Raw genomic sequence first — 17,699 nt, forward strand, 5'->3', positions numbered from 1 at the left:
TTTGGTAAGAGGGTGAGGGTGCTTGGTAGTTTGGAGTAGGCTGATATGTGAGTGGAGGCATTGGGTAGGTTTGGTATTTGATGGGAGATTTGGTTCTTTGTGCAACCATTACGGCTCCTACGTCCCTTTTCTTGGACACACCTCCTGACTGTAAGGCCTTATTTGTAGCTTGCAAGGCCTCGAAGTTCGTAACCATACCGCTTTTGATGCACTCTTCAATCCTTTCTCCCAACTTGATAATGTCAGAAAATTTGTGGCTTTCAATCATCATTAGTCGCTCATAGTATTGTGGGTCTTGTGCCCGGACAAAGAATTTGTTCATTTGTTCCTCCTCCAAGCCAGGTCTGACTTTGGCGGCTTCCGACCTCCAGCGAGTAGCATACTCGCGAAATGTTTCTGTAGGTTTCTTCTTCAGATTCTGAATGTAGAACACATGCGGCGTATTTTCTGTATTAAATCTGAACCTATCCATGAAATTAGAGGCCATACCGACCCAACTTGACCATTTCTTTGGATCTTGGCTAATGTACCAAGCTAAAGCATCTCCCTTCAAGCTCCTCATGAAAAGCTTTATGCGGATATTCTCGTCTTTTCCTACTCCAACCAGCTTGTCACAGTACATTCTCAAATGGACCCTGGGATCACCTGTACCATCAAACATCTCGAACTTAGGAGGTTTGTACCCCTCGGGCAGTTCGACATCGGGCTGTATGCAAAGATCTTCGTAGTTCAGCCCTTGAATTCCCTTACATCCTTCCACTCCTTGAATTCTGCTTATCAATTTCTTAAGTTCGTCAGCCAGGTTCTTGATAAGCAAATCTTTATCATCAGACTCGGGTGTGCTCGAGATGGGTCGGGTAGAGTGCAGCATAGTCTCCACGTAGATGGGGGCGTTATGGTGGGTGTGGCAGTGGTCATTTGTGGAGCTTTGTGGTTCTGGGATGAGCATCGAGGTGTTGGAAGAATAGTAGGTGTTGCAGTGGTGGTGAGGAGAGGGACTGTTTTGTTGTTTCAGGATGTTCTGTGGAGGTGTAGGGTTCTGAGCATTTGGGAAGTTGATGTCTCGAGTAGTGAGGGAAAATGACAGATTCACCAGACTCCAAACTTGATCGAGTTCTTCCTGAATTTTCAGCAGCTTTTGTTCCAGTTGGGATGAATTCTCCTTGGGAACCAAAGTACCATGACCGTGAGTGGCCTCTACCCGTTCAGTTGAGTTTTCCTTTCTAGCATTGTTCAAATCTTCCATCTTCCTTTTGTTCTTGTTTTTGACAGGACTGAGAGGAGGAGTGGGTGGAGGGCCCCTTGATCTTGTGAAATATGATGATGTTGCCAGAGTTCACGAACTAACCTTTGGGGAGGGGAGATAATAAACAAAAGTAAAAACAAAAGGTAACAAGTTAGTAAGGATCATAAAAAGATGTTGCAATATTGAAACACATAGTGCGAAAATGTAAAGCGTGTCCTAATTTGGGGACCTCTTTCTGCCTGAGGTAGGCGTAGCGACAAGTTGATTTGGAGAACTTGGAATGCTAAATGCCTCATTTTATTGATAAAAGATAGACGAATCCCAAATCGACACTAAATAACAGGAAAAATAAAGTCACTAACGGCCATTGGCCTTATTACTTTTTAAATAGTGAAAAGATAAAGTCCAATCTACATGGTCCCTGAAGGACCCTCCCCAGACTCGGCATCCTTGGCTCCGTCGAACAACTTCCCCAGCTCGCGAAGTCCCAGCAATAGGTAGGCTCTGGCTAGATGTCCGCCTTCGTTTGCTTCAGCATTTTGGCAATTTTCGACCCTTTTAAGAAACCCTCTTTCCAGCTCCACTATGCCTCGCTCCAGGTATCCTAGTTGCTTGTTGGCATTGACGACCATGTCCTTCCATTCCTCAATTAACTTTTGATTGGCTTCCTGTATCTCACGGTGCTCACTTTTGCACTCCCGTATTCTCTTGCGTAGTTGATTGTATTTGACTTGTGCCTCGGCCTTCTCATCTATGATCCTGTGACCCCGAACAAACCCAGGTTGACTCAGACCATTGTGATTATCCTCCAACCAGCCGGAATAGTAGGGAGTACAACCGGCGTGGTATCTATCTGGTTCGATGGTATCCCTTTCCATGACGATTTTGCAGTGCCACATATGCTGAGCTTGGCACTTGTAAGGGCTATCGTCATCCTGGAAGTTAGCTCGGAAGTGACTCATCTTGACGACCCTGCATACAACCTGCTTCCTACCAGCTTGCCTCATAACTCGGAGAGGGATGTAAGGGTATGTTCCTCTCAGACCGATCAATATCACAAAAAGGTGCGTCTCTGGACCGGGCGATGAATTCTTCATTCGGAAACCACTCGAATATCCATTGTACTTGCTCCTCCGTCAGATTATCAAATAGCTCGAACCATCCTTTGGCATCCTCTGGCTGAGCAAATATATCAGGGATATAATTCATTCGCTTTGGGTGATGGAAAGCGATATGATCGTCCCAGTCCCTTCGTTGAATCCCTTGTCGGTATTCACCCTTTTGTAGATGCTCCACGATCCACAGCTGAAGTAGCAAATTGCAACCTTTGAAGTGACTAACTCCCCGTTGACACTTTTCTAGGGCTCGGTATAATTCTGCGACGATTATGGGCACGATGCTGAATGGTTGCCCTCCAATTCCTTCCATTAAGGTTTTAGTGACCATGGCTAGTCGGGTGTGGATTCTTGCTTTCTTCATTGGAAACAGAATCAACCCCAGAAAACAGAACATGAATACAAAGACCCTTCGATGAATATGCCCTAATGAGGTGATGGCAAATTCTTCAGGATAGGTACGGTAGGATTTGCTCTGACCGTACCTCTCGTACAAATGGTCAAAGGGGATATAGGATTCTTTGAGGCATGTCAATTCCGAATTCTTTTTCAGACCCATCATTTTGAGGAAACCCATGCCCTTGCGGTTCTCAGGCATCAATAAACCTGGAGTCTCCCATACCAAGCCGGCTAATCCTCCTATTTCTTCTAGCAAAGGTGTCATCTCAGTTTCCCCGAAGCGGAAAACGGACCTTCCACAATCCCAAAAGAGAGTAGCAGTTTCTATGATCTTGTTGTTTGGGTTGGATTTCCAGAAGGGAGGGTAAATTCCCTAGATATTTTTTGACAAGAGTCTGGTCACTAGAATGAAGATCTTTCGACCAACTTAGCAGTCTCGGGTGGATGTTGGTAACCATGCCGAATCTGGGGATTTCGTGCCTCATTATATGCAAAAAAATAAGCTTAGGCCCTTTCCCCCACCGGACTCGACTATTTAACATCAATAATTAGCATTAAAGCACTTAGTTCTCCAAATAAATGCACAAAACGTGATAATGTCCATTTGGGTTTCAGGGTAACCCAGTGGACTTTGGACAAGGCTATCCTAAAGAGTCATTATGCGGACGACATAACTGACTCGGCTAGGTTTGACCATGATGCATGCACAGTTAAACAGAGTGAGGTTTCTATGGGGTGTTAGACTGGTACCCTTGAGTGGACAACTCAAGGGGGAAAGGCATAGAACCGTCGACTACACCGTTGATCGACTGGTTTTACCGCAAATACGCCTTTTCCAGATTTAAGGGGTGATAGTATTGGAAGAGCGCAACCACTCATTATAAGCGTTGCTATAGGATTTATTTGGCACGAGTAGAATATGATGTTGAGCATGATTATACAATAATTAAAGGCATGTTGTCACGTATTTTCACGTTAAAGAAAGCAGTAAATACAACAGTTTCATAACTTAAAGCAGTAGTAAAGGAAAGCAAAAAGGAAAGAAATAAAAGACAAGTCAGTTTTGTAGTTACAAAGGAAATTGAATGATTAAAAGAAATAAACAAATAGTTGCGCATAAAGAAGCATAAATTCACAATAATAGCCTGAAATGGTAAAAGCCTAAAAAAAAATCCCCAGCAGAGTCGCCATGCTGTCGTGCCCCCTTTTCCTCACGAAATCGGGTTTATGACATTTGGTGAGATAACTTGTTCCTTTTGGGAACTGGGTTTTACATGAAGAGTCGCCACCTAATGATCAGGGTGCATTAGGACACCAAAAGAGTTTGATTTGGATAACCAGAGATAGGGTAAAGACCTGAAATTATTCTAAGGGGAAGGTGTTAGGCACCCCTCAGAATCCACTAGTGTGGTTCCCGGCCAGACAGTTATTGTGAATTTAGGTGCAAATAACATGTAGACAAATAAAACTTCAAATAAGAGGGGATTTTCACATAATGGTTTACAAATAAATAAAGTTTGGAAAGAACAATTAGAAAAGCTGACTTTTTAAAAGAAAGAGTTGAAATTGCTAAAAGAAGTAAAGAAATAGAGGGGGGGGGGGTCCTAGGTTTATTAAAAATATGGATCACCCCACACAATGTCCGGTAATCACTCCTCAATGAGGGGCTACACGTGACATTATCGCGTGGTCATCATATTTATATCTACCCTTCCCAGCCCGTCAAGGTATTAAGGTGCGGAATGGTCTCGATTACTTATTGCATGCTACTACCCGTCCCAATCCTTTCAGTCCCGGAGGTACTTAGGAGTACTAATACTAAAAAGGGAGGGATGTTGGGCTTATTTGAGGTTTCAAAAGGTCAAAAATCTAAGGAGACATACAAAAACACACATTGCACGTTTCAGGGGGGAAGCATGTAAACAAACAGAGGCTCAATCACACCTCCTTGAACAGAAAAGCACGTAATTAGCATGACTTTCACATACTGGTTAAGGTCTGATTAAATACCAAATATGAGAGAACTTAAGGCTGAGGCAGACTGATTTATTACATAATTTAGATAAGAAGCCCGAATTAGGCCTGCCTGCTGGTTGTAATTAATAGAACAGATTCAGTTTATAGTTATTACCCTATGGCTTGCCTAAGTGTCAAGACGGGGTCGTATAGGCATGATATCTACTGAATTCAGAAAATAGTAAGGCTTGAAATAAATTCTTTGAATGCATACTTTTTGAACTTGCTAAGTGAAGGAATCGGATTATTAAAAGAGAGGCAGGATTTAACGAATTGATTATAAATTGTGCACCTGACAGTATCCATTATTCTTGATTTTATATCTAACATTGAGTGAGGTGAATCTGATTCGATTAAAAATTCCTATAGGCATGCTTTCTATGGGTTGCTGATTTTAAACTTTATAGACATGGTGTAAAAAAAATGCAGAAACCTTATAGACATAGTATCTAAATGCATAAGGCTTGTTTTAACCTATAAACATGGTATCTAGATGCAGAATTTGTTTAAGACATATAAACATGGTATCTAGATGTAATTGAATATGCAGAATTGAACAATCCTATATGCATAATTTCTATACGAAGTAGGATATGCAGAATTAGACCTATAGGCATGATTTCTGTTTGAATATGCAGAATTTAGAATACCTATAGACATGGTTTCTATATGATAGTTTGATATGCAGGAATATAGTAGTCCTATAGTCATGATTTCTATATGTATTATGATAGACCTGTAGACATGATCTATATATGTATCTGAATATGCGGAATTGTAGGACCTATAGACATGCTTTCTACCCTTTGCATGCATAGTTACCCACCCTTTTTCACTAGCCAGCCCCAACCGTTTATTAAATCTTACTACAAACCAGAATGAATAAAAAATTACATCAGAAAAAAAAAGTAAAAATAAGTACAACCAAAGGAGAGCCTGATTCAGGCTTCCTGTTTGAAATACGAGATAGACCAACTCAAAGACCACTGATGCAAAGCCTTTCTCCAATCTGAGTGTGTCAAAGTTCCCTAAGAGTCTCAATGGGACTCCGGGCAGTGCTCACTATTGATACTCAATTTTTCCCTGTATATTTTTTATATGCAAAATACCTTCCAAATAGAATATGTATGCATATATAAGTATGTCCAAGGGTTTTTCTATTTTTCCTTAATTTTTTAAAGATTTTTAAATCAATTTTATTGCCATATGTAATCAAGAAAAACACAATAAGTATTCCCCAAATTGTCATTTTGGCAATTCACTTATTGGATTCTCATATTTATACTAAAATATAGCTAACATAATTTTTGCATATTTTTACAAATTTATTTAGTATTTTTAAAGCTAAATTGCATATAATTTCAATATTAGCCTATTTTAAGATTTAATCGTGTTTGCAATTGTAAGATTGACTCCAGTAATTTTATTTTCTTAATTATATATTACTAATCATTTTAGTACCATTAATTCATTTCCAAGAATCATTTCACTATTTTTTATAAAATAAATAAGGGAAAAGTGGCTATTTAAATACTAGCCCCATTTATTTCAATTGTAGCCTTAAATCAACCCCCAAATGAACCAAATTTCAATTTCAATTATCAAGCCCAATTCCTAAAATTACCCGACCCACGACCCTTTAAAATAACCCACCCGGTCTCCCTTTTAATCCCAGCCGTTGATCTAATAGATCAACGCCTCACACTCTTCCTTTCCTTTTTAATTTCACAATACCCCCCCAAACCCTACTCATTTCTCACCGGTATCCGCCCCTGGATTCATCCTCTCCCAAATTCTCTCTCAGAAACCCTAGCCGCCTCCCTCTATTTCCGCCCTAAAACCACCGGAATCTATGGCTTCCGAGGCCATTAAAGTCTTATACCGACCTCCTATGACTCCTACACGCCTGGTTTTTAAAGATTCAAGGCCTGACCACGAAGAAGCTTGGTCCAAGCTTCGTTTGATTCTAGTTCTATGGCCGTCTCCGGCCTTGATCCGGCATGCCATGGCTATTCGAGCCTGATTTCGACTTCCCCTACTTAGATCAACGACTTTCCAAGCCTTTCTCACCATTTGGGTTCCTCTGAAACCCTAGCTCTTGAGGTTCTTCTTATTTCTTTAGATCCGTTGTAGATCCGTGTTTTCCCTGAGCTTTTAAACAGTTTCTCGAGATTTTTTCTCAAAAAACTATGCTTTCGAAACCTTTGTTCCGATTTAGGGTTTTTTGAGTTACTTAGATGTTCTCTGATTTTTTCTTTTTCTCTTATGTGTTTCTTCTACTATGTTTTTTTATTAGTTTCTTCTACCGTGTTTCTTTATATGTTTTCTTCTACCATGTTCTTATTAGTTTCTTTTACTGTGTTTTTATATGTTTCTCGTACTGTGTTCTTATTAGTTTCCTCTACTAGGTTTCTTTGTATGTTTCCTCTACTATGTTCTTACTAGTTCCTCTACTGTGTTTCGCAACTATGTTTCTCATGAGTTTCTTCTACTGAAAGAGCATGTTAAAGGTCTCAGTTCTTTTCTAAGACCTCTGAACTTGTTTCGTTAGTATCATCTTCCTTGATTACTTGTCTTTGCATCTCTACACTCGATTGATGGTAGGGATCCTAAATTTGGGGATTCATTCGAGTTTTGAGAACATTGGCTATGTGGTTTGCTTGTTCTTCATCTCTGAACTTGTTTGATTTCAAAAAACCTCTTTGGACCTATTTCGAGTTTCTGAAATCTACTACTTAATTAGGCTTCAAAATCTTTGTTTTGACATTCGTTTCTCTGTATGGTTCTGATTCCCTGCTAAACTCTTGCAAAATCTTTCTACGGGACCCTTTTTATGCTATTTGATACTCTCTCTCTTCTACATTGCTGACCTATGAGACTACCATGATCCTATAGTCTACTACCTACTAATTTTGCACTTGCATGACGTCTTTCTTTGTCCTAAATTTAGCCTAGCATACTTGTGTGCTCTTTATATCTGCTGAACTTCCCTCTAAAATGGCTTTCAAATTTTGATTAATTTCAGACTCCCTTTATGTAGGTCTGATTCATTTCTTTCCTTGTTTGCTGATTTTCCTGTTACTTGGTTTGAGTCAAAAACTTTCTTTTACTTGATCATGGACTATTTCTGTGTTGATTGACCTTATTTTGTTGTATTTCAAAACTCTTCCCCTAAATAAACTCCTATGTATTTACCCCCAATTGCCTACTTTGCACAAGGTGCTTATTTGATCTCTTTCCTTAAATAAGTTTTTACCATTTAAGTCTGAATTCCCTAATTAAAGGAAGTCTTGTACTAATTTTTTTAATTGATACCCAGTTCCATAATTATTTTTCTTACCTTATTTCTGCCTGTTTTTCGCACTATAAATACACGACTCTTTCATTAACACAACGACATCCATCACTCATAGTCTTTCTGAACTTACACTCAAAAGTATTCTCTCTTGCTACTTGTACTGTGGACTGTTTACAAGACTTGTTGCTTGCTTTCTCTCTATTTGCTCCTTTGAAAGTGGTGTGTCCTGATTTAAGGTTTTTTTAGCACCACAACAATGTGTTTATTTACTGCTTTTGTATCCTTGTCTGCTTACTGCTTCTGTATAGTTCAACACTTACTCTAGCATACTGTTCTCTTTCTACTTGTTCTATTATGAATCCCAAACCCCTGCCCCTATGTGTTTAAGCTATGGTTTGGGGCATGGCAATACTGCAAGTTATTGTCCATTAATCAAACTTGATCCCCTAGGATCCTAGCCTCTACTAGTATGTGTTCTGGCAGGCTTATAGGTGTGCTAGCACTCTCCATTGTTGGGCATGCCTAAAGTCTGCCCTTGCCTAAGCAATAGGATCTTTACAACCTCCCTATTCCCCTGAACCCCTTATGTGTGCTTAATTGTAGTTGTTTCCCTCTCCTTTTCCCCTTTTAACATTCTATTCTGCACTTGCACACTTTCTTAGTCTTTAAGTTCTTCCCCCTTCTTGTGAGCTTTGCCTTGGGACCCTTTGAGTTCCCTCTGAACCTGGACACTTGAGGGCTGGCCCTTCCACACTGCACTTGTCCATGTTCTAATAATACATCTGGGTATGAGCATTGCCAGGAGTCCCATTAACGCTCTTAGGGAACTTTGACACACTCAAATGAGAGAAAGGCTTTGGATCATGATCTCTTGGAGTTGGTTTACCTCATATTTCAGACATGAAGTCTGAATCAGGATCTCCTTGGTTGTACTTTTATTTATTTGTTTTCTGATGTATTTTTACCTTATTTCGAATGTAATAAACTCTTGGGGATGGTTAGTGAAAAAGGACGGGTAACTATGTACGCAAAAAAAGGGTAGATACCATCTCTATAGGTATTTTGAATTCTGCATATGCATATAGAAACCATGCCTATAGGTCCTTCTAAATTCTGTATATCCATTTTCATATAGATATCATGATCATAAGACTACTATATTCATATAGAAATCATGCCTACAGGATTGTCCAGATCTGCACAGTCAATTGCACCTAGATGTCATGTTCATAGGACTTAAACATTCAATTGCACCTAGATATCATGTTTATAGGTCTTAAAGATTCAATTGCACCTAGATATCATGTTCATAGGTTTAAAAACGAGTCTTCTGCATTTCATACGATGTCTGCAAAGGCTTAAATTCAACAATGCCTAGAAACCAGGCTTATAGGAACTCCTAATCAAATCTGAATCGCTTCATTCACGTATAGATCCAAAATCAGTAATAACGGGTACTATCAGTTGCAGAACTTATAACCTTCATTAAAACTTGCCTTTCTTTTAAATAACCTGACTACCATTTTCAACCAGTACGTATTCAATTTATATTAGACCTTGTTATTTCATTGCATTCTGAATTAAATAGATACAATGCCTATAGTATCCTTGTCCAACACTTAGGCAAGCCTTAGGGTAAAGTTATAAACTGAATCTGTTATATTAACTACAACTAGCTGGTAGGCCTGATTTGGGCCTCTTATCTGAATTATGTAATAGACCAGTCTGCCTCAACCTTTAAGTTCTTTCATATTTAGTAGTTAATCAGACCCTAAACAGTATGTGTTAGGCATGCTAATTACGTGCTTCTTTGTTTAAAGGGGGTATATCTGAGCCTTTGCTTGTTATGTGCTTTCCCCAACTTGCAATACATATTTTGTATGTCGCCTTAGAGTTTTTGCCTTTGAAACTACAAATGAGCCTAATATCCCTCCCCTTTAGGATTAGTAGTCCTAAATGCCTCCGGGACTGATAGGATTGGGACGGGTAATAGCATGCAATATGTAAACGAGACCATTCCGCGCTTTAATACCTTAACGGGGTGGGAAGGGTAGATATGGATATGATGACCACGCGATAATGTCACGTGTAGCCCCTCATTGAGGATTGATTAACGGGCATTGTGTGGGGTGATTCATATTATTAATAACCCTAGGTCCCCCCTTTCCCTTTATTTCTTTGTTCTAAAATTTCAAACTCTTTCTTCTAAGTTCTTTCCAACTTTGCTTATTTGTAAACCATTATGTGAAAATCCCCTCTTATTTGAAGTTTTTATTTGCCTATATGTTATTTGCACCTAAATTCACAACAATAGTCTGGCCGGGAACCACACTAGTGGATTCTGAGGGGTGCCTAACACCTTCCACTTAGAATAATTTCAAGCCCTTACCCAATCTCTGGTTACTCAAATCAAATCTCCTTGGTGTCCTAATGCCCTAATCATTAGGTGGCGACTCTTCAAATCAAACCCAATTCCCAAAAGGAATGAGTTGTCCTCTCAAAATGTCATAAACCCGATTCCGAGAAGAGAAAAGGGGGCGCGACAGCATGGCGACTCTGCTGGGGATATTTAGGCTTTTACCATTTCAGACTATCATTGTGAATTTATGCTTCTTTGTGTGCAATTACTTGTTTAAATCCTTTAAGCATTCAATCTCTTTTTTCTTCAATTGCAAAACTGAACTGTCTTTTTGTTTCTTCCCTTTATTACTGCTTTAAATTATGAAACTGCTGTATTTACTGCTTTCTTAACATGCAGATATGTGACATCATGCTTTTAATTGTTGCATAATCGTGCTCAACATCATATTCCACTCGTGCCAAACAAATACCATAGCAACGCTTATAATGAGTGGTTGCGCTCTTCCTATATTATCACCCCCCCTAAATCTGTTAATGGCATATTTGCGGTAAAACCAGTCAATCAACTGTGTAGTCGACGGTTCCGTGCCTTTCCCCATGAGTTTTCCGCTCAAGGGTACCAGTCTAAAACCCCATAGAAACCTCACTCTGTTTAACTGTGCATGCATCATGGTCAAACCTAGATGGGTCAGTTATGTTGTCCACATAATGATCCTTTAAGAAAGCCTTGTCCAAAGTCCACTGGGTTTCCCTAAACCCAAATGGACATCACCACGTTCTGTGCATTTATTTGGAGAACTAAATGCTTTATGCCAATTGTTGATATTAAATAGTCGAGTCCGGTGGGGGTAGGATCTAACCCTTCTGTCTTGCAGATAATGAGGCACGAAATCCCCAGATTCGGCATGGTTACCAACATCCACCCGAGAGTGCTAAGCTGGTGGAAAGATCTTCATTCCAGTGACCACACTCTTGTCCGAAAATATCTAGGGAATCTACCCTCCCTCCTGGAAATCCAATCCAATAACAAGATCATAGAAGCTGCTACTCTATTTTGGGATTATGAAAAGTTCGTCTTCCACTTCGGGGAAATTGAGATGACACCTTTGCTAGAAGAAATAGGAGGATTAGGCGGTTTGGTATGGGAGACTCCCGGTTTATTGATGCCTGAGAACCGGATGGGAAGGGGTTTCCTCAAAATGATGGGTCTGAAGAAGAATCCAGAATTGTGCCCATGATTATCGCGGAAATATACCAAGCCCTAGAGAAGTGTCAACGGGGACCTAGTCACTTCGAGGGTTGCAATTTGCTGCTTCAGCTGTGGCTCATGGAGCATCTACAAAAGGGTGAATACCGAAAAGAGATTCAACGAAGGGACTGGGACGATCATATCGCTTTCCATCACCCAAAGTTAATGAATTATATCCCTGCTATGTTTGCTCAGCCAGAGGATGCCAAAGGATGGTTCGAGCTATTTGATAATCTGACTGACGAGCAAGAACAATGGATGTTCGAATGGTTTCCAACCGAAGAATTCATCGCCCGATTCCGAGACGCACCTTTTCTGATATTGATCGGTGTGAGAGGAACGTACCCTTATGTCCCTCTCCGAGTTATAAGGCAAGCTTGTAGCAAGCAGGTTGTACCCAGGGTCGACAAGATGAGTCACTTCTGGGCTAACTTCCAAGATGATGATAGCCCTTACAAGTGCCAAGCTCAGCATATGTGGCACTGCAAGATCGTCATGGGGAAAGATACCATCGAACCAGATAGATATCACGCCGGTTGCACTCCCCACTATTCCGACTGGTTGGAAGATAATCATAATGGTCTGAGTCCACCTGGGTTCGTTCGAGGTCACAGGATCATAAATGAAAAGGCCGAGGCACATGTCAAATACAATCAACTACGCAAGAGAATCCGGGAATGCGAAAGTGAGCACTGTGAGATACATGTTCGAGGTTCTTGAATGTATTGGGGATCCAGAAGGTGTTAAAACTGATGTAAAGGAGCAAGCAATATCCAAACAACTTGTTCCCATGCCCAGCAATGAAAAGGGAGGACAAGACAGTGGTAATTTGGACAAAAATATGGGTGTTCGACAAAAGGACTCAACGACCAATTTAGGGGTTGAACTTATTGGCATCCAAACTCACAGTTCCAATGCACCTGTTCTGCATTTTTCCAGCCCCAATGTAGAACAAATAATCAAGGAATCTCATAATGAAATGATAATGAAAGCTACCATGGTTACACAACCTTTGGTTACCTTGAACAAATCTGTATTTGGTGTCCCCTCTCAGTTATTGTGTTCCTTTGGGGAATATGAAGGAGAATCTGGGCAGCCTATGGTGTCAACTGGGAATAACAATGAGGTAATACAAGCAAATGTGCGGATGATGGCTATCAAATCTAAGCTTTGGCAAGAACAGCGTGATGATGATGAAGAGGAGGATTGGGGTGATGGTTTCGCTGGATATTCATCAGAAGAGGCAGATAAAGAGGTTGATCATGATAGTGCAGGAGAGGAGATTGACTCAATGGCAATTAAAAAACATGATCAAGTGCCAGCAGCAAGTCCCAAGAGCAATCTGAACCTCAATGCTCTTGCTTTTATTCCCAAAAGTTACACAAAATCTGGTAAGCAAAATGCAGCAACAGGAGCTACTACAGTTACTGTGCAGCAGCAACAAATTGGTTCTAATCCTTCAAATACAAATCCTACTGGAGATCGAACAACAACAGCAACACCAAAAACTAGACAGCTCCCAGGTATAACAACCAGTACATATGCAACAACGTCTACAAAGAAAGATATTCCAGTTGCTACTCAAATACGTGATAGAGAAGACAAAGCAGTAAATTCTGGACATAATCAAATTGTTAAAACCAATCTAGTTATTTCAGAGGAAGAGAGACAACTTTTGGATGCAATGGTGAGTTCTAATTCGTTAAATCCTATAAATCTTACTGCCTTTAGCTCTGGGCTTGTGAGTAAGCGCAAGAACAAATTGCAAAAAATAGAACTACATCAAAGCAAGACAATGGTGACAAAAACACAAGGACAATCTGCATTGGTGACACTTGATATGGTCCAAAATGTTCCACAACCAGTGCACTTGGGGAGAGAATTGTATGAAGAAGGAGAGGAAGATGCAATGTTGCAACAATGCAGGGAAGAGGCAGCAAGAAAAGGGGACTTATCACCTATGCATAGCGGAAAAAGTAAGAAGTCTCGTACAAGGGATAAAAGTTGGGACGGCAGTGTAAATGAAGATGCAAACATAAGGAGACTCCCAATGAGAAATGCAAAACAAAAACAGATCACTCAAACTACATCTACAAAGTCCAATCGTTCGAAGAAAAAAGCATGATTTTTGAAGACATTTTGAAAAGAGTCGTGGACGAAGACAAAAATCTACAAATTGAAGATTTCACAATATTAGAGAAAAGAGAGCACCATAGTGGTTTCTTCATATTTTTATTCTATCATCACATTAGTATAGTTCTATGTAATATCATCACAGAGTATGTTATAAACTCTGTGATGATCATAGAATATTTAGTACTAGCTAGTTCGTTCTTTTTGCATGCTTGCTAGTAGGTGAGGCTTTTTATTTGCCTCAATAGGATTAGTAAGGTAAGGTTTAGCCTAGTCTGTGTTGCACTGGCCCGATGCCTTTGGAAAGATATCCAAGTGGCCATGAGATTATATTCCCTCGTGAGACTTTGCTGGCAGCTACACCATGATTCCTCTACATGAGGTTGCCATATGGTCATTGTGAGGCGCAGAGGAGTGATTATATGGCCAAGGCATAGATGCAACACTACTAGTGCTATTGTTCCCCTTATTTGTACTGCTCCTATGTTGTTCTTTTTTCTTTTTAGTTATTAATAAAACTAGTCATAGGCACCTGCCTAATGGATTTGCAAAAAAAAAAGGGGGGTTTAGGGAATAGGGGAATTACAAAGAGCCTATTGTTTAGGCTAGGGCATGCTTTCGGCATACCCAGCAATGGAGGATGCTGGCATGCCTATCAGTCTGCTAGAACACATCATATTAGAGGCTAGGATCCCGGGGGATCAAGTTTGATTCATGGACAATAATTTGCAGTACTGCCATGCCTCAAACCATAGCATAAACACATAGGGAGGGGGGTTTTGCGATTCACAATAGATTTAGAATTGGCAGAAGGAAATTACAGCATGTTAAAGTAAGCATTGAACTACACATAAGCAGTAGGCAGACATGCAGGTAAAGGTAGTAAATAACACATTGTTGTGATTGATAAAAACCTTAATCAAGACATACCAGTTTCAAAGAAGCAAAATACAGCAGTAGCAGTACTTGGAAAACAGGCCAAAACACAAGTAACAAGAGAGAATTTTTTGAATGTGAGGGTGAGTTCAGAAAACTAAGAGTGTTCGTCTTGTGTGAATGAAAGAGCAGGTATTTATAGTGTGAATACAGGCAGAAAATAAGGCAAGAAATAACCGTGTACAATTAAAATCAATCAGTAGAAGAACTTCCTTTAATTAAGGAGTTCAAACTTAAACGGTAATGAACAGAAATCATTTAAGGAAAGAGATTGAGTAAGCATCTTGTGCAAAGTAAACAATTAGGGATAAATACATTGGAGTTTAATTAAGGGAAGAATCTATAAAATACACGGTTAAACAAATAAGGTAAGATACCCAATAAAATCAATCAGAACATAGTAAATCAAGGAGTCAGGGGTTCGAAATCACTGGTTCACGAGTAAACCAAGTCAGAAAGGCTAAGAAAAGTTTTTGAATCAAACCAAGTAACAGGGAAATTAGCACAACAAAGAAAGAAACAATCAGATTTACACAAAGGAGGTCTAAAATCGGTCAAAAATTTAAAGTCATTTTAGAGGGGAAGCTCAACATATATAAAGAGTACACAAGTATTAGGCATTCGAGGCTGAATTTAGGACAAAGAAAAAGCGTCATGCAATCACAAAAATTGGTAAGTAGTGAACTATAGGAACATGGTAGTCATCTTAGTGATAAAGAAAAGGGAGAGTATCAAATAGCATATAGAGGGTCCAGTAGAAAGACCCTAGAAGAGTTTAGCGGGAAATCAGAATCATATAAAGAAACAAAGGTTGAAACAAAGATTTCGAAACTCAATCGAGCAGTAGATGAAATAATCTTCAGAAACTCGAATAGGTCCAAAGAAGTTAGGGTTTTTGAAATAAAACTAGTTCAAAGATGAAGAACAAGCAAATCACATAGCGAATAGTCTCAATACTCGGATAAAACCCCAAATTTTAGGGTTTTGCCATCAATTGAGTGTAGAGATGAAAAGACAAGTAATCAAGGCAAAATTAATAACGAAATAAGTTCAGAAATCTCAGAAAGTAACTGAGACTTTTAACATGCATTTTCCAGTAGAAGAACAATCATAAGAAACACAGTAGAAGAACACATAAGAAATACAGTAGAAGAAACACATAGGAAATACAGTAGAAAGAACTTATAAGAAATCACAGTAAAAGACACACATGAGAAACATAGTAGAACATGCTAAAGATCAGAGAAACTTTAAAGGATAACTTAACGAAACCCTAAATCGGAAAAAGATGAAGGCTCTGAAGGTATAGTTTTGAAAGAACTTTGAGAAAATGTTTCAAAAACTTAGAGAAAACACTGATATACAACGGATCTAAAAGAATCAGAAAAACCTCGAAGGGTTAGGATTTCAGAAGAACCCAGGTGATGAGAAAGGCTTGGAAAGTCTTTGATCTAAGCCGGAGAAGTCGAGATCAGGCTCGAATAACCATGGCTGGCCGAAGCAAGGTCGGATACGGCCATAGAACTCGAATCGACAAAGTCTGGGCCAAGTTTCCTCATGGTCAGGCCTTGAAACCACAGTAACCATGCGTATAGGAGTTGTGGGAGGCCGGTATAGGACTTCAATGGCCTTGGAATCCATGGACTCCGGTGATATTAGGGTGGAAGTCGAGGGAGGCGGCTATGGTTTGAGAAGCTTTAAGAGAGAATTGAGAGAAAGGGGGGTTTCAAAGGCGACTAGGGATGCAAAATGACTAGGGTTTGGGGGTAAGGGGAAATTAAAAAAGGAAAGATTAAAAGGTGGCCGTTGATCATTTTGATCAACGGCCTGGATTGAATGGGGAATCCGGGCGGGTTGTTTAGAAGGGTCGTGGGTCGGGTAGATTAGGTAATTGGGTTGGGTAATTGGGTTTAGGAATTGGGTTTAATTAGAGGTCCAAATCCGGCTAAAATTGAAATGCAAATGGGCTATCATTTAAATAACCATTTTTCTCTCATTTATTTTATGAGAAATAAAAATAATTTCTGGAAGTAAATTAAAGGCACTAAATTGATTAATAACATATAATTATCAATTTGAAAATACTGGACTTAATTTTTATACATATAAACGCAATTAAATCTTAAAAGGGGCTAATATTATAATTATATGCAATTTAGCTTTAATAATACTAATTAAATTCATAAGAATATGCAAAAAATATATTAGCTATATTTTAGTATAAATATGAGAATCCAGTAAATGAATCACCAAAATAATAATTTTGGGAATTATTATTGGGTTATTTATGAATAAAAATAGGGGAATAATTTGGTTTAACAATTAAGGAAAAATAATAAAATAATTGGACATGCTTATATATACGTACATATTCTACTTTGAAAGTATTTTGCATATTAAAAATATACAGAGAAAAATTGGGTATCAACAATCCCCTATTAGTTGAGCCTTATCTGCCTATATGTTAATTGCACCTCAATTCACAATAATTGTCTGACTGGGAACCACACTAGTGGATTCTGAGGGGTGCCTAACATCTTCCCCTTAGAATAATTTCAAGCCCTTACCCTATCTCTGGTTATTCAAATCGAACTCTTTTGGTGTCCTAATGCACCCTAATCATTAGGTGGCGACTCTTCAAATGCAAACCCAGTTCCCAAAAGGAACGAGTTGTCCCTCCAAATGTCATAAACCCAATTTCCGCGGAGAAAAAAGGGGGCGCGACAGAGCCAACTCTAAACCACCTTAATCTTCTTTGGATTCACCTTAATCCCCTCACTAGACACCACATGACCCGAAAATGCCACCTAGTTTAACCAAAACTCCAACTTGGAGAATTTAGCATATTGATTCTTCTTTCTCAAAGTCTAGAGCACGATCCACAAGTGTTGCTCATGCTCCTCTCGGCTTCGAGAATACACTAATATATCATCAATAAACATGATG

Source organism: Nicotiana attenuata, chromosome 6, assembly GCF_001879085.1.
Source record: "Nicotiana attenuata strain UT chromosome 6, NIATTr2, whole genome shotgun sequence".
Lineage (NCBI taxonomy): Eukaryota > Viridiplantae > Streptophyta > Magnoliopsida > Solanales > Solanaceae > Nicotiana > Nicotiana attenuata.